Source organism: Battus philenor, unplaced genomic scaffold, assembly GCF_028537555.1.
Source record: "Battus philenor isolate CCGP_79_NKW_IND1 unplaced genomic scaffold, ilBatPhil1.0.hap1 SCAF_14, whole genome shotgun sequence".
Lineage (NCBI taxonomy): Eukaryota > Metazoa > Arthropoda > Insecta > Lepidoptera > Papilionidae > Battus > Battus philenor.
This window is the reverse complement of record NW_027181676.1, coordinates 9,479,423-9,493,723: the sequence shown is the minus strand read 5'-3', so window position 1 is coordinate 9,493,723 and position 14,301 is coordinate 9,479,423.

Here is a 14,301-nt window from a genome sequence, read left to right as displayed (position 1 = left end):
GCTATAATTATTTTGTGGAAAAAATTAATTAATCTAGTTTTATGGGATGTTAAAACTTTTTCATTTAAATGAAAATATCTAATTATTGACATTAATTTTATTGGTATCGTGGTGTGGTAAGGTTTATAAATATGTAGTAAAATTTAGCTATACTATTTTTATTTCATTCCAGCATTTTCTTGTTTGCTTAATTAAATGACAGCAACGTAAATGGATTATATCGGTGTCTTGAATTACAATACATAAGACATACCACATATACATAATCTATAATTGTACTTTACTTTTAGGGTTTTACTATATGTGGAGGTTTATGTATGGATTAGTTTGAATTTTTTTTTACAATCATATCTTACGTTCATTGGCAATTTGAGACTATTTTTAAGGAACGCAAAACACCGGGCTGATACAAGGTAGTTCATCGTTTCTTCATTAATGTTCAAGTATGAGTTACTGTCTCTCAACAAATGATTTATTCTGAATATGGTGATATAATTAAAACTGATTTTTATTTAACAACACGCACACAACTATTAGAAAATTTTACCTTGTCTTTGACATAATTAAAATGTGTTGTTTACAACGGCTAAAAAAGAGATAAAGTATAAAGATATGTCATACTCTCCCCACTAATTTTAAGATTGACTACGGCCCTAGTCAACAGCTCATGTGCCCCTGTGCCCGCTACCTCACTCATTGGAAATCTATCAGACCTAATGACATCGTTTTTCTGGGCACTAAATTTCTATATTATCTAATATTCATATCTTTCAAAAAGTATTAAAAAAGTTGTAAATGGTTCCCATTATCGATGACAATGAGGGCGCGGATTTCTTTGCACGTTTTCTATGAGATCAACGTAGTAACATATATGTATTTTGTGCTTTGCACTTGTTATCGTGAGACAAAAGAAGAGTATTGGTATTTTTCTTGATAGTCTGATGCAAGTCAATTAAAATATTGGCGAGACAAAATCGGTTTAATAATCGGATTATAAGACTTCTAATGCGACCTCCTTTTAAACGTGTATAAAATGTTCGGAAGCTTTCTTCGTCTGGTATTTTCCAGACATCTTAATAAGGTCGTCTATCCAGGTGGTTATTATGTAAAGTTATGGGTGGACATCCTACTCTGCGTTTGCCGCATATCAGTCTCAAACTTCACAACCTTAACCTTTAATTAGGCGCATGGGGTCAGAGTCACTTGAAATTCAAAAAATTATGGCTTACAGTCTTCAGAACGTACTAACGCTCTTTCTAGCTTCCTCTTTCCCCCCGGGGTACGCGAATTAGTCACATCCAGAACATTAACGCATATGCATGCATCGCTGTCCTTTAGAGAGCTGACCCCATGCGCCCAGTTACGTTCCATTTTTTTGGCAAGGTAAGTTTTTATTTTTGTGATTTTTTTTGTGTTTATATTAGTATATTGTTTACTATTTATCTTTGTATGTGTGTATTTTGATACGGTATGATTTCTTTATGTATTTTTGAGTTTTTTTCTATGCTTTTTCTTTTTTTTTAATTGAAATGCCTAACGACAAACAAGTATTGCAATGGCTGGATGAAGTGCTTGATGAAGAGCAAGATGTTGTTGCTTCGGATTCGCAAGACGAAACTTTAAACGATGCTGTCATTGATAGTGCTCATAATTCAGAAAGCGAAATTGAGGAGTCTGAAGATATCCAAGACATCCCTGTATCAACGGAAGATAATTATTTTTTATCTCGACATACTCAGAGAAATGGCCCCAAAGTAAAATGGTGTACCACCATCGAACTCAGTAAGGACCCGAGCACAAAATATTATTTTACATTTACCTGGAGTATAAACATATTTGGCATCAACGCATTTGTCATATACAAAGCGAATACTGAGAAGACTTCGACATATTCAAGACGGATTTTCTTGAAGAAAATAGCTGCGGCACTTGTGGAAGATCACCAAAAATGTCGCATACAACTATGTGCTGTACCAGCGACAACAAAATAACGGCTCCATGAAGTTTATAATGTGAACAAGGCGGTTTATCAATCGACAGCAAAGCGCGGGCGCTGTTCATCATGTGCTAGAAAGGACGACAAAAAAGTGCCAACAAAATGTTTCAAGTGTCGTAAATTTATTTGTCAACAACACTCAAGGATTTACTGCGTCGGATGCAGAACAGAAGATTCCGCTGATGAGGCTGAATAAACTTTATTTCTTAAGTTGATCTCGGCTATGCCAAAAAAATTAGTTTAAGGAGAGGTTTACTGTTTTTATTTTTTTTAATGTTTTTAATGTCATAGTAAGTATTTGTTTCTTAAAGTTAAGTATATTAAAGAACTTTATTTATTACTATAAAAATCCATTAAGTTTTATTCCTTTTTGATACTCCTTTCCCAATGTTTATTTGGGGTCATTTAAGACCCCATGCGCCTAATTGAGTGATTTTCTTAATGCGCCTAATTAAGGGTTAAGGAACTAGGTCCTATTTGTTGTGCGAACTATTTGGCCTGCTCACTGCCACTTCGGTTGGGGTATGCCGATTTTTATTGATTCAAACTCGTAAAGTAATACTAAGCATAGGCCTCTCGGTGGCTCGTTGAGAGGCTATAAGCTTTCAAATTAGGCGTGAACTTATAAAAAATCTATGCAGAAGTAAAGTAGACGTTGAAAATTTAAATGCCGTAAAGATAGTTCATCAAGTATCAAAAGCTGCTGAATATTCTCATTATTCTATATCAATAAAAATCACAAAGACCATTTGTCTGTTTACTGAAATACGGTATTTAAAATCAAATGTGTCAAAGGGGTTAAGGTGTTTACTTTTCCTTTGACGACAAAAAGTAGGCGAGCTCCCGTTTAGGTGTGTATGTGTGTTAGGTAAACACATCGCTTTTCTTTTCGACCTAGGGTTTCCAAGATTTTTTGAGGTAAATTGACTAGTGGCAACGACAAGAAACAGGTCAGTGGGTCCCTGTTGCGTGTCATGAGTCATCAGGAGAGAATGCAGACTTTAATAAATATTATAATTATTTAACCATAAAAAAAAATAAATATGGTTTTGAAAAAGGATCGAAACGATTTATGTACAAGTTATAGTTTGTTGAAATTTGATATTTATAAAGTATTGTACATTATATTTTACTGCTACGCGGATAATGTAATTGCCATTCAACGCGAATTTTTTAAATTTGTACAAAAGGGTATGAACATTTTAATTTTCATAAAAACATTAATGTGTTTTTATTCATGGGTTATTAATGAGTTTTTTGACGTGTATTTCATACGGTAACAAATAAAATTTATGTTTGAATAAAAGTTTTAATATTTTAGGAAGAGCGAGTACAACCCTGCAAGCACATATTTCTATTAATTTCAGCGTCAACTAGGGCGTGCGTCCCATCTAGCGAGGTGACCGAAGGCTTGCCCTCTGTTCATTAAGTCTTACATTACACGTAAACTGCCGTGTAAGTGTTTGCTTAAGCTAATTATAGCTACCTCTCCAGTCAAATTTTAGCTAAATCCATGTAAATTTTTTTCAGGAAGAGACGTATGGCTAATTTTGTTTGAATTAGTTAAATATGACAGATTGTATAAAATACAGGATGATTGATTATAGTTCAATGTAATGTAACTTACTGGTTAGCAAATCGCATTTCGTATATTTCACCTATTCATCCTGTATAAAGTAATCACTAAAAATCTACTGAAATGGGACAGTACAGTAATACAGACCAGTGTATTCTGGTAGCATTAAGTCAGCAAGGGCTAAATTAAACAGTAATCAATTTTAATATATTGTAACTTGACTCATTAAAACGCTTTTTAACTATGTTTTCATTACATTATTCATTATTTCTGAAACCATTGATTTCTGATAGGATGTACCATACTTTAATTGACTGCAAACAAGCTGTAAATTTACCCCTTTAAAGCCTTTACACTTATAACCAATAACTGTTTAGCATAAATATAATATATGAATATATAAAGAATTTTAGAATTTTTCGTAAAATATTTTCGTTATCCTAAATAATATTAAATATATGTCAATAGTTTACGATAAACAAAACGCATTTTAAATAAAATGATGGGATGATTAAACTTATAAAAAGTTGTTTTTTAAAAGGATATTTTGTTTCGTAAACTACGTCATTTTCCTGTTCAATTTTAAGACAAGAATGTAGCTTATTTATAAGATTAAGTAAGAAGAGTTATTTATCTTCTAAAAAAATAAAATGTTTAAAAGCAGGTCCTACTTTGTGTTTTGGTAATTACTTTACTAATTGAGTTTTAATATTAACATCTACTTTGGTTTTCCATTATTATTCTATTTATTATTAATTTAAATCAAAACACACCCTAAAATTTTAGTGTTTTTGCAATTAACAATTTTCATAATTTCAAACGTAGGACGTTCAATGCCACCAAGCAACTTCATCCTTGGACAGAGGACTTTGTTATGGTTTGCTTTTTAATCCGTAGTCTCTACTCCAGAATCCATCCATTATGCATACCACGTGGCCCACTCACCATCTTTATCTATTGACAATCCGCTGGGCTATGTCTTATATTTACCTGAATACGGGTTTTTACATCTTGATTCGGCCTTGTTGGAAGCACGTGTCATCTTCACGCCTCGTTGTGACTCCAATTTGGAGCTTGTTAATGAAATCCAAATTAGAGATTACGTTTCTCTGCCATAAGTCATCACTAGTTGCTAAGTCAGTTTATACCCACGTAATTGTTACGGAAATAGTTAAAATTTAGATGAAACATATCTCAGTAAAATAATGCTTTAAATTTATTAAAAGATCGCGTAATGATTCTGATTTTCCTTTTATAATTTTAAATTGAATTAATTACTGTGGTTTTTAGATGAATAGGTGTACTTGGAAACTTAAACACAGTTCATTAAAATACGTTGAAGTGTTACATTGAAAGCAAAATCACTAGTGAAATAATTGCAAGGGTTTATATAAAATTATTTTACGCTTCAGTATAAAATATTAATTATAAAAGACATGATAAATTATCCACAAAATGAAGCTAGCGGTTGGTTAAAGTGGTGAAATTCTACTCGAGCAATTCATTTGTTTAATGATGAGATTTAATAGTTTTAAGATCATTTTATATAGCGTATACGTTTTTTAAAAAACGTGAAAGCTATTATCGTAATTGTTATACCTAGAAATAAATATACAAACATGAATTCGTAGAGCACTGTTGTTCTGTTATTTTCCACGTTTTATAATTAAGATTCAACACTAAAACAACTTTATTATACGTTTAATTAAAGTTCATAACATAAGAGTTCGGTGCTTGTTATTTACGAAATACCGAGTATTTTTAAATATCACACTATTACAAAACGAACTGACATTGAACGCAATCTTCGATGATTATTTTAATTGTGGTTTTTAACAGTTTTGTAAGAAATATTTAATAACGTAATGACGATATCATAGCTATTTCTGTATAATTGTATTTTTTATAGATCACAGAGGTTTATCATGAATAAAAGTAATGCAACGGTGATAATTAATCTTACTTGCAATTCGCCGTGTAAAACTGAAAAGATAGTTTATTTACGCATTATTATTTTACTACATATAAAGACGAAGGCGGGTGTATCGTGAAATGACAATAAATAGCAGATATTGTCACGATAAATTATAATTATAACATTGCATAATATCTAATGATATAAATTAATGTAATAAAAAACGTATGGGTACTCTGGGGTATATTTTATTCTTGTTTATTATTAACAGTCCGCAATGCTAAATTAATAATTACTTTTAATTGAAAAAAAATGTGTACTTGATTTATTGATCCATGAGTAGTAAAATATATATTAAGTTCAATATAAATCAACTACGTTTACAAACAGTCGCTACTGAAATATTTAAAAATTTCAAGTATTTTCATGCGAATACAATAACATTTGTGTCTTACAACGTGGGTTGCTACGTTACTCCCAAAGGATATTAAACCAATTTTGTCTACTGCTCTTCGTGTGCCGTCTGGGGAAAACTGGATTTGTTTTCCCACTTCTCGATCTATATCCTTACAATTTTCCGTCAGTAAAAGAATATTGGTAATTTAATTTCCCGCTAAATTTACTATTTATTACTTATACTAATTTATTAATTTATAATTAAATCAATTAAATATGAAAACTTCAGCCATTTCATACATAGGATTCATTCATAGGATGTCCACTGTTAGACATAGGCCTGTCTTGGAGATTTCTTATAGAATCGTTTGAAAGCACCTGCCTCTAACGTAATTCCAAAATCTTAACAATGTCGTCTTTTCAATAGTCGAATTATCCACTAAGAAATAATTATTTTGCACTGATGTTAATGCCTAAAGTAAATTTACTATTTAAGTATAACATGTGGACTACAAGCATGGAACTACGCTTGTAAATGTAAAGCAGAAAAAATATTTTATTAACTCGCAAAAAAAAAATACTTTTGAAAATTGATAAACTTTGGCTTCACACGGAATCGAATCTTTTATATGTATCTTTCTTTTAATCATATTAATGTGGTGTGCTTGATTGTTTACTGGTACTTGTTAAAAAAATAATACAGGAAAACCGTCCGTCCGTCGTGACGATCAACGTACCTATGTACATTGTAAACGTTCATTTTACAATTTTAAATATCGTTTCCTTGGTTATTCTATAAGACAGGTAAAAATTCATTAGCTACCATTTTTTTAAATAATCTTAGGTGTTATGATTTTATCATCACTTAGCACTTACAGGATTAGATCAGATGTGATGTTGTGTATAATACAATTGTGTGTGAGGACATATTTCTGTTACAATCAGGAGCAGTAATCGGTGTGGAGTGTCCGTGAGAGCACTTATGCTCCAAACAGTGTACTTCCGGTTAATACATTTACACGCCATACCAAGTTGACTTTGCGCTATATAATTTTGCGTTGGTATCTACTTAATTTTATCTAGGCTAACAAGTTTGACCTTTATATTTGTAGCTTTTGTAAATAAGTGACGACTTTAAAGCGACGTCATCAGCTTTATCATCATTTAAGCCCTTCACGGTGATTGGAAGCTACTTGTATGAAGCATCTTAATGAAGTTAGTCTGTTCACCTTGTGGATTGACGTCGTACACTATGCTTGTCGATACGTGGTCTCCACTAAAGAAACATAAGGCCCCAGCAATCTGTTCTACGCGATATGTAGCCAGCCCTATAGCTATAGCTATGCCGATTACTTTCGTTAGTCTAAACTATTAATTAGATATTGATTATATGAAAATTATAGTTTTTAATGAATGGTCATGATCGATAGATCACAATCTTCACTTTTAAAATAAACGAATAAGTTTTCACTTTGTTCGTTTCTTAACACGATAATAGTATTTTACATTAAAAATCATGTGTCAACATAAGTTCACATGAAAACAGCTCGGCTGTAAGACACAGGCTGTCATAGCGATTTGAAAGTACAACAAACTTTCTAATTCACAACATAGTTTATAAAAGTTTAGGACCGTGTTTGGGAAATAACAATTCACTTGTTGTTCTTCTTATTTCTTTTGTTTGACAGGTAAATAAAACTAGGCAATCATTGAATTACATTTATTTTTCTTCTATATAATTTTTACTAAACAATTTTAAATGGTCAATTGCATTTTGGGAATAAATATTTTTAACGTTTCGTTGCCCGTGTTTGGCTACTAACTCGCCTGGTGGAATAATGTTGTCAAAGATGAAGCACGAATACTTTCGCTTCGCATTTCTGTTGTCAAAGTATTGAATTTGATAAAGGGAACTTTAACCGCAATAACGAAAATCTAACAAACAAAAATCTGTTAAAAAAATCGGTTTTTTTAAATTTTTATATAATTTTATAAAGTTACTTCGACTCTTAAAAATTAAAACTTTCTGCTACTTTTTAAAATTGATATCCTTTACCATATGACAAATATTTATGTCTAGTCTACATAGACTAATCGGTGGGGGTAGGGGGAGAGTCATAGGCAAATACAAGAGGCTATATGCAAGCTTACATATCGTGAAACTGGATACTGGTAAACTGTTTATTTTAATCTATACTGCAGCGATATGTTATCGATGAGCATAGAATGTCTTTGTGAGCGTCATTTCAAGACAAGATTTTATACAGGATGATTAGAAATTGGTGTTAAAATAGTGTATATTTTATTTCTATTAGTTAATTTATGGTGCATCCTATTTAAAAATCATCGTTTCAGAAATATTAAATAACTTAGTAATACATTTATAGTAAGAAAAAACGTTTTCTAAATTCTGAATATTTGAGTTTAATAAAGAATATTAAAATGATTTACTTTTTTACTATCTGTCTCTCCTTACTTCGTACTGTCTCTAGTTATTGGCCCGTCATAATCCCACAAAAAATAATTTAACATATTTCGGAGTGATGTTACTACAGAGTAATTTAAATTAGGTGTAAAAGTTTTAAAGAGATGAAAAAGAGCGTTTAGCCTAAAACATCTTTTTAGGTAGCGAAGCTCGACGCTCCATGGGGATCCCCGGCTCGGGCCAATTGTTGTGTGTGAGACTAGGGGCAATGACCCCCTTGAAGAAAATAGTATTGGTCTTTAATTCGTTGATGAATTGTAGCTCAATTACTATGCACTGCAAACTTTACTAATGCTTGTATGTCAATTTGCAAGAGTTATCGAGGGTTATTTATTCTATTACATTTTTTGTTTGACACATGCATAATCTATTATGTTATTCTTAAAATTTATTATATATACAGTTTAGTTTTTTATATTTTTAATCTATGTTATTGTTATAAAAATATCGAAAAAAGTACTTCATTCATTGAAACAAGTAATTTTTATATAAGCAAATATTTGGTTGACGAAAATTAATACTAATAAAAATATACTCATGCATAAGTTAATATTATTCTGATATTAGTTTACAAATATTGACAATGAAATATATATCGTAAGCAAACACGCAGCCACGAACATGCTATAACTTAATCAATAATCCAATAATTCCGCTTGCGATTCCACTACGTTTCCTGTATTGAACAAAGAAATGTTTCAACGTAGTAATGATGTTCAGGGCGGGCGTAATTTAAACCCCAGACTTTATTGAGCAGGGTACCCTCTGAACTGAGTGAGTTGAATTGCAAGTAGGCGCCAAATTATTTTTATCGTTGAAACGTAGATTAGTTTTAAGGAAAGCGCACAAGACTTTAATTCTAATAACTGTTTGAGATTTATAATAAAACATTCTTAACATTATTTCAGGGAGATGATATAATAATGTCAAGTATCTTAGTTACCAAAGTAAGTCCCACTTAGAGAAGGAGATCAATCGTCGAATCTAACTCGGTTAGACGGTGTTCGAGAAAAATCATTAACATCTTTTCATCAGGTCTACAATCGAAATTTGTTACTGGTGATGATTTATGGCTCTGAAACGTGGTCTTATATACATAGTGCACTTCATCAAAAAGTTCACAGTCGCTTTATGAGCAATGGATGGCTATACTGGGGATTAATTTACGAGACGAATCAGCAATAGACAATAAACGACATAACCCAGCAAATTGAGATGCCCACGTTGAGATGGAACTGGGTCTGGAGACTCAGTTCAGGAGTGAAGACTTCGAACCTCCAAGCGCGACTTAAGATGTCCATCCAGGGTAGATAGACGATGTTGTTTAGGTCTTTTTGGTCTTTCAACTGGTCTTTTTGGACATCTACATAGAAGTCTACACTCAGCAATAGGCGTACTACGGATGATTTTAAATCATTGTTAGTTTATTTTAGAGATATATGGGAAACGTTTTGTTAATAAATAATAAGAAATGAAAAGGACACAATAGAAGTTCTCCAACAATTGTTATGATGATTCCATACGGCTCGCGCGACTAGGCTCCGATACCCTTTGTGAAAAAGTATTTGCACAATAAAGGCCGGGGAATATTTGATCTTGTATTATATGACAAAAGATCGTTAAGTTACTGCATAATGTTCACGCTATTCCAGCATGTCTATGTGAATAGAAAAATATTATATAATAAAAGGAATTGGGAGCAATTGAAAACTGTTTATATTTATCGATTCTTAAGGTATATGTATATGTTGTATGTATGTATCCCTCTTCGCTATAGAATATACGAAGTCGTTATCTCTTCGAGTAGTTTCATTTAAGTTGAGCCGATGTTGTTGACGCTGTTCCATGTGTGAATTTTCATACGTATTTGCTGATATTCAAAGTTGTTATAGTGAAAATCCAAATATGTATTTTCATTCAACTATATGTTCTACTCTGAGACTGATTTATTAGTGTACAAATGAGTAGATAGATCTAAGTTTTGAAAAAAAAAATAGCTGTTGTCAAAGACGAGTTAAAATTTGATTTCACTGTAACGGTCAATGGGTCGACGTAATAGCATAGCGAAGGTACTAAGGATTTATGAATAACACATACCCTGGGACGAGATATTTATATTGCAAAATATCAGTCTTGTACGTGCCAGAAATCTACATAGACCTTATCAGAGAACGTTTATCGCAATAGTTTTCGAAGCTAGTAATCCCAAAAAACGTTATAAAAAAAGTTGTTACTGGAGTATCTCGTAATCTATTATAGGTATCCAGTCGATGGAAAACAAAAATAAATTATATTTTTATATATATGTGTGTGACTTTAACTATTAAAAGCGAAAAGATTTATTAAATTTCAGTACTGACAAATGATTTATCTATTTGGATATCCCTAATATAATTTTATCGTATAATTAACATGAACTACTAACAATACAAAACGCTCTACATTTTCTTAACGTTTAAATGGGATATATTCATAGCTTCTTCGCCTCTGGGGGGATTTTGCGCGTAGTGCCACCTTAGAGCGTCCGCCTAAGCGATCTAAAAGAGCTTCTAAGTCTGTAAAACTGTTATTTGTAGCAACTGGAGCCGAGGCTATCCAGGCACCTATAGAGCTGTAAAGAGGTTTTAGGCTAAAGGCACTCTGTCCTGCCCTTTTGAACTCACGGAATCTGCAAATTCCACTCAGGCAGTAATATAAGGTATTAAAATATATTCTGAGTTGTCTGTAAATTGTTTTATTAAACATAAAGTATATAGGACGTTCCGCTACTTCTCTACCGAGTATTTGCGGGTAGACAAAGTGGAGGAATCATTGATACGACTTGCTAACTTATTTTCCAAAGCAATAAGGGGCTAATGTCTCTCAACAAAGAGATTGCGTTATTGTACACAAAAGCAAAGAGTGCTTTTACTATAGGAAATGCGTATTTTAAAAGCACTCTTTAAGAATAATGAACGAGAGTTTTTTATCATTTAAGTGAATATCGGAACGCTTATTTCTATTATAAAATTACAAATTATATTTTTTTTATTTCTTGTTGTTGTAAGACTGGTTGTTCACCCGTAATTTTATCCTCACTCGGTGTCTCGATAATATTAATATAATAAAGTAATGCCGTTTATTTACTCTTATTTGCTTATTTATTTATTCTCTTTCTAAATATTAGATTAACGTGGACTTAAGGCCATTATCATATGTTAATAATGACTATAATAAAGTAATGAGACGGTTAATTTACATAAATAACTAAGTACGTATTCAAAATATATTATAATATATATTAAACATAAATGTATTAATAATATTCTTCAACATTAGCGCTTTCAGTTCTCTGGCGGACCTCTATTTATTATTCAAGAAAATTCACTTTATTGCGCCTCAAATCGTAAAAATTTTGGTGTATTTTAATAATAAGATTTTATTTATAAAGTACATATAATCTAAGAAAGTTAATATATATTTAAGTTTTAAGAAAAAAAAAACAGATTTATTTACGAAAAGATAATATTGGTTGTAAATCAAATAATAGTACAGTGTTAACGGAGATTTACGATACGAACGGAAGATTTAGAAGTGCATGGTGTGCTTGGGTGTGATTGTTAAAAATGGATGGCTCTGGGAATTAATAGCGAAAACTTCGCTATGTGAATAGTTTAATTATATCAATTATAAAGTAATTGTATAACAATGCAATATAATTATTATATAATAATTACATCAAAAACTTTCAAAGCAAACCATTGCTAGCGGATTATACGAAAAACTAGCAATCGTCGATTTATTTTTATATTATGCCTATAGGTAGTAATAATCTTCTTTACATTATACACCTCACTCATCAAAATGAATCATAGCTCATTTTGAAAAATTTACATCTTAATCATCTGTCTCGGTCTTCCGCCGTGTGTATTGCTTTGGTTGTATCGAAAATCGGCAAATAAATATTAATGTGTCTCTGACAGCTTTCAATGTGTACTCATCGTTTCAGTCCATTGTCACTCGAAGCAAGCCATAGGCCTCCCCTGAAGACATAATATAACCGCGACAGTTGGCATACGATTTGACGAGCGCACAATGGTATAATGATGTTGTTGGTCATGCCATAGAAACTTGTTTGTGAGCCTTCAAAATACTATAGTGAATGCACAAAGTAAGAATTATTTAAGATTGCATCCCGGGAAAGGAACCTGCGACTGATTAACCTCTAGTAACGATATTAAAAAAATAGTACTTTGAGAATTATTAAATGTTATTATATTATAAGTTTATAAAACAAAAAGCTCAAGGATTAAAAAGTGATATACGGGCTTACTTTCTTAAAAGAGGGTCCAACGTGGATTGTGAGATGACAAATATGTTTCAACTTTTTGGTTCAAGGATATCTCAGTTACCTTATACGATCTATCTTTCGTATTTGCAATTGTCATAGAAGTTATGTTGTAAGCTATTTAACATTGCAATCAAACTATTTTTGTAAAAAACAGTATCATTACTTTAAGTATTTTTAATGAAAAATGACATTTAAAGTTAGGACAATTTAAGATTATAATGAATTCATTTGTTTTTTAGTTACATTGGCGAATCATTTGCATAAATAAATACTCCATACAATATAAGAAACGTCACATTGTACTCATTGTTCACTGTTGCATGATCATCACAGTTCGTAACGGAAACATATTTAAATTATTGTTGAAAAATTATTAGAGGGAAGAAAGCGTATATTTGCAGACGAAGCGATAGAAGTGCAATAGTATAGATACATGCTGTGCTACTCGAATACGTTGAAATAAATTTATTTTTCAATCATACTCGCGTATCGTCAAATAGAGTTTGAGCACCTGTTACCGTCTCTTAAATATTTCATATTTAAAATACATTTAATTAAACAAATCAACATACGGTATACACTTTTTGACATTACAAAATTGAATTAAGGGGATATCATTCATTCAGCTTTCGTCTACATACGTATCTAACCAATTATATTAATCCATTTATTCATATTCGAAGAGAAATGATATAAACATTTCAGTTGTTCGTATGCATATAAAATGTAATTTCTTATTTCAACGCATGAGGATAATACTCCGAAGTTTGTTTTTCTTAACAAGATTAACATGGTTATAATTATCCAGGTTACGTTTTATAAAATTATTCTTTTTAGTTATTAAAGTCCAGATTGGATACTCATTTCTGCTCCGCTTTTGTCTCTGAATTGAAGTTATCTCTCATTCAGAGTGGAGCCTGGAGCTAGCCGTGGACCTTAGGTCTGCCCTGTAGGTACTATTGCCCACAACCCTTGCATTGAGTTAAACCGGGAACCTGCTCGGGAGTGAGGCTTATAGTGCAATAGTGATGTCAAAAATTTCGATGTCTGATGGATTTTTGGAAGGATTTAATATTATGATAAAAAGTGTAGTGAATTTGTTTATAAAATGATAATTCTTTATTTTTACTTTCAAATCGATTTAATCTCTTTCAAAGTAATACCGGTAAAATGCACTTAGGCTAACGCTTTTTTCAGTCCTCGAAACAGTCGGTGTTTCCGGTATAGCCTTACCGTACGGTAAGTACCTTTTACGGTTTACGTTACCGTAACCTTCATCGATTTGTTTTTTATTTCCTCTATCGTGTCAAAACCTTGTGAGTTTTCCGAATAGCAAGAAGTCACACGGAACCAAATCAGGCGAATAAGGTGGTTGCGGAACCCATACCATTTTAGAGTTTTTAAAAAATAGAGACTTGACATGTTTGAGACACAAAACATACTTCAAGATGGTTTAGGCATGCTTGGCAAATGTTATAGGTTGTCTTACCAACCCAGAAAAAAATACGAGCCTTTCTTAAGGCCGGGAGTTTTAAATGAAAATTTCACAATACTTTTTCATTGAAGAGTATAGGCATTCTACAATACTTATAGATAAAATACA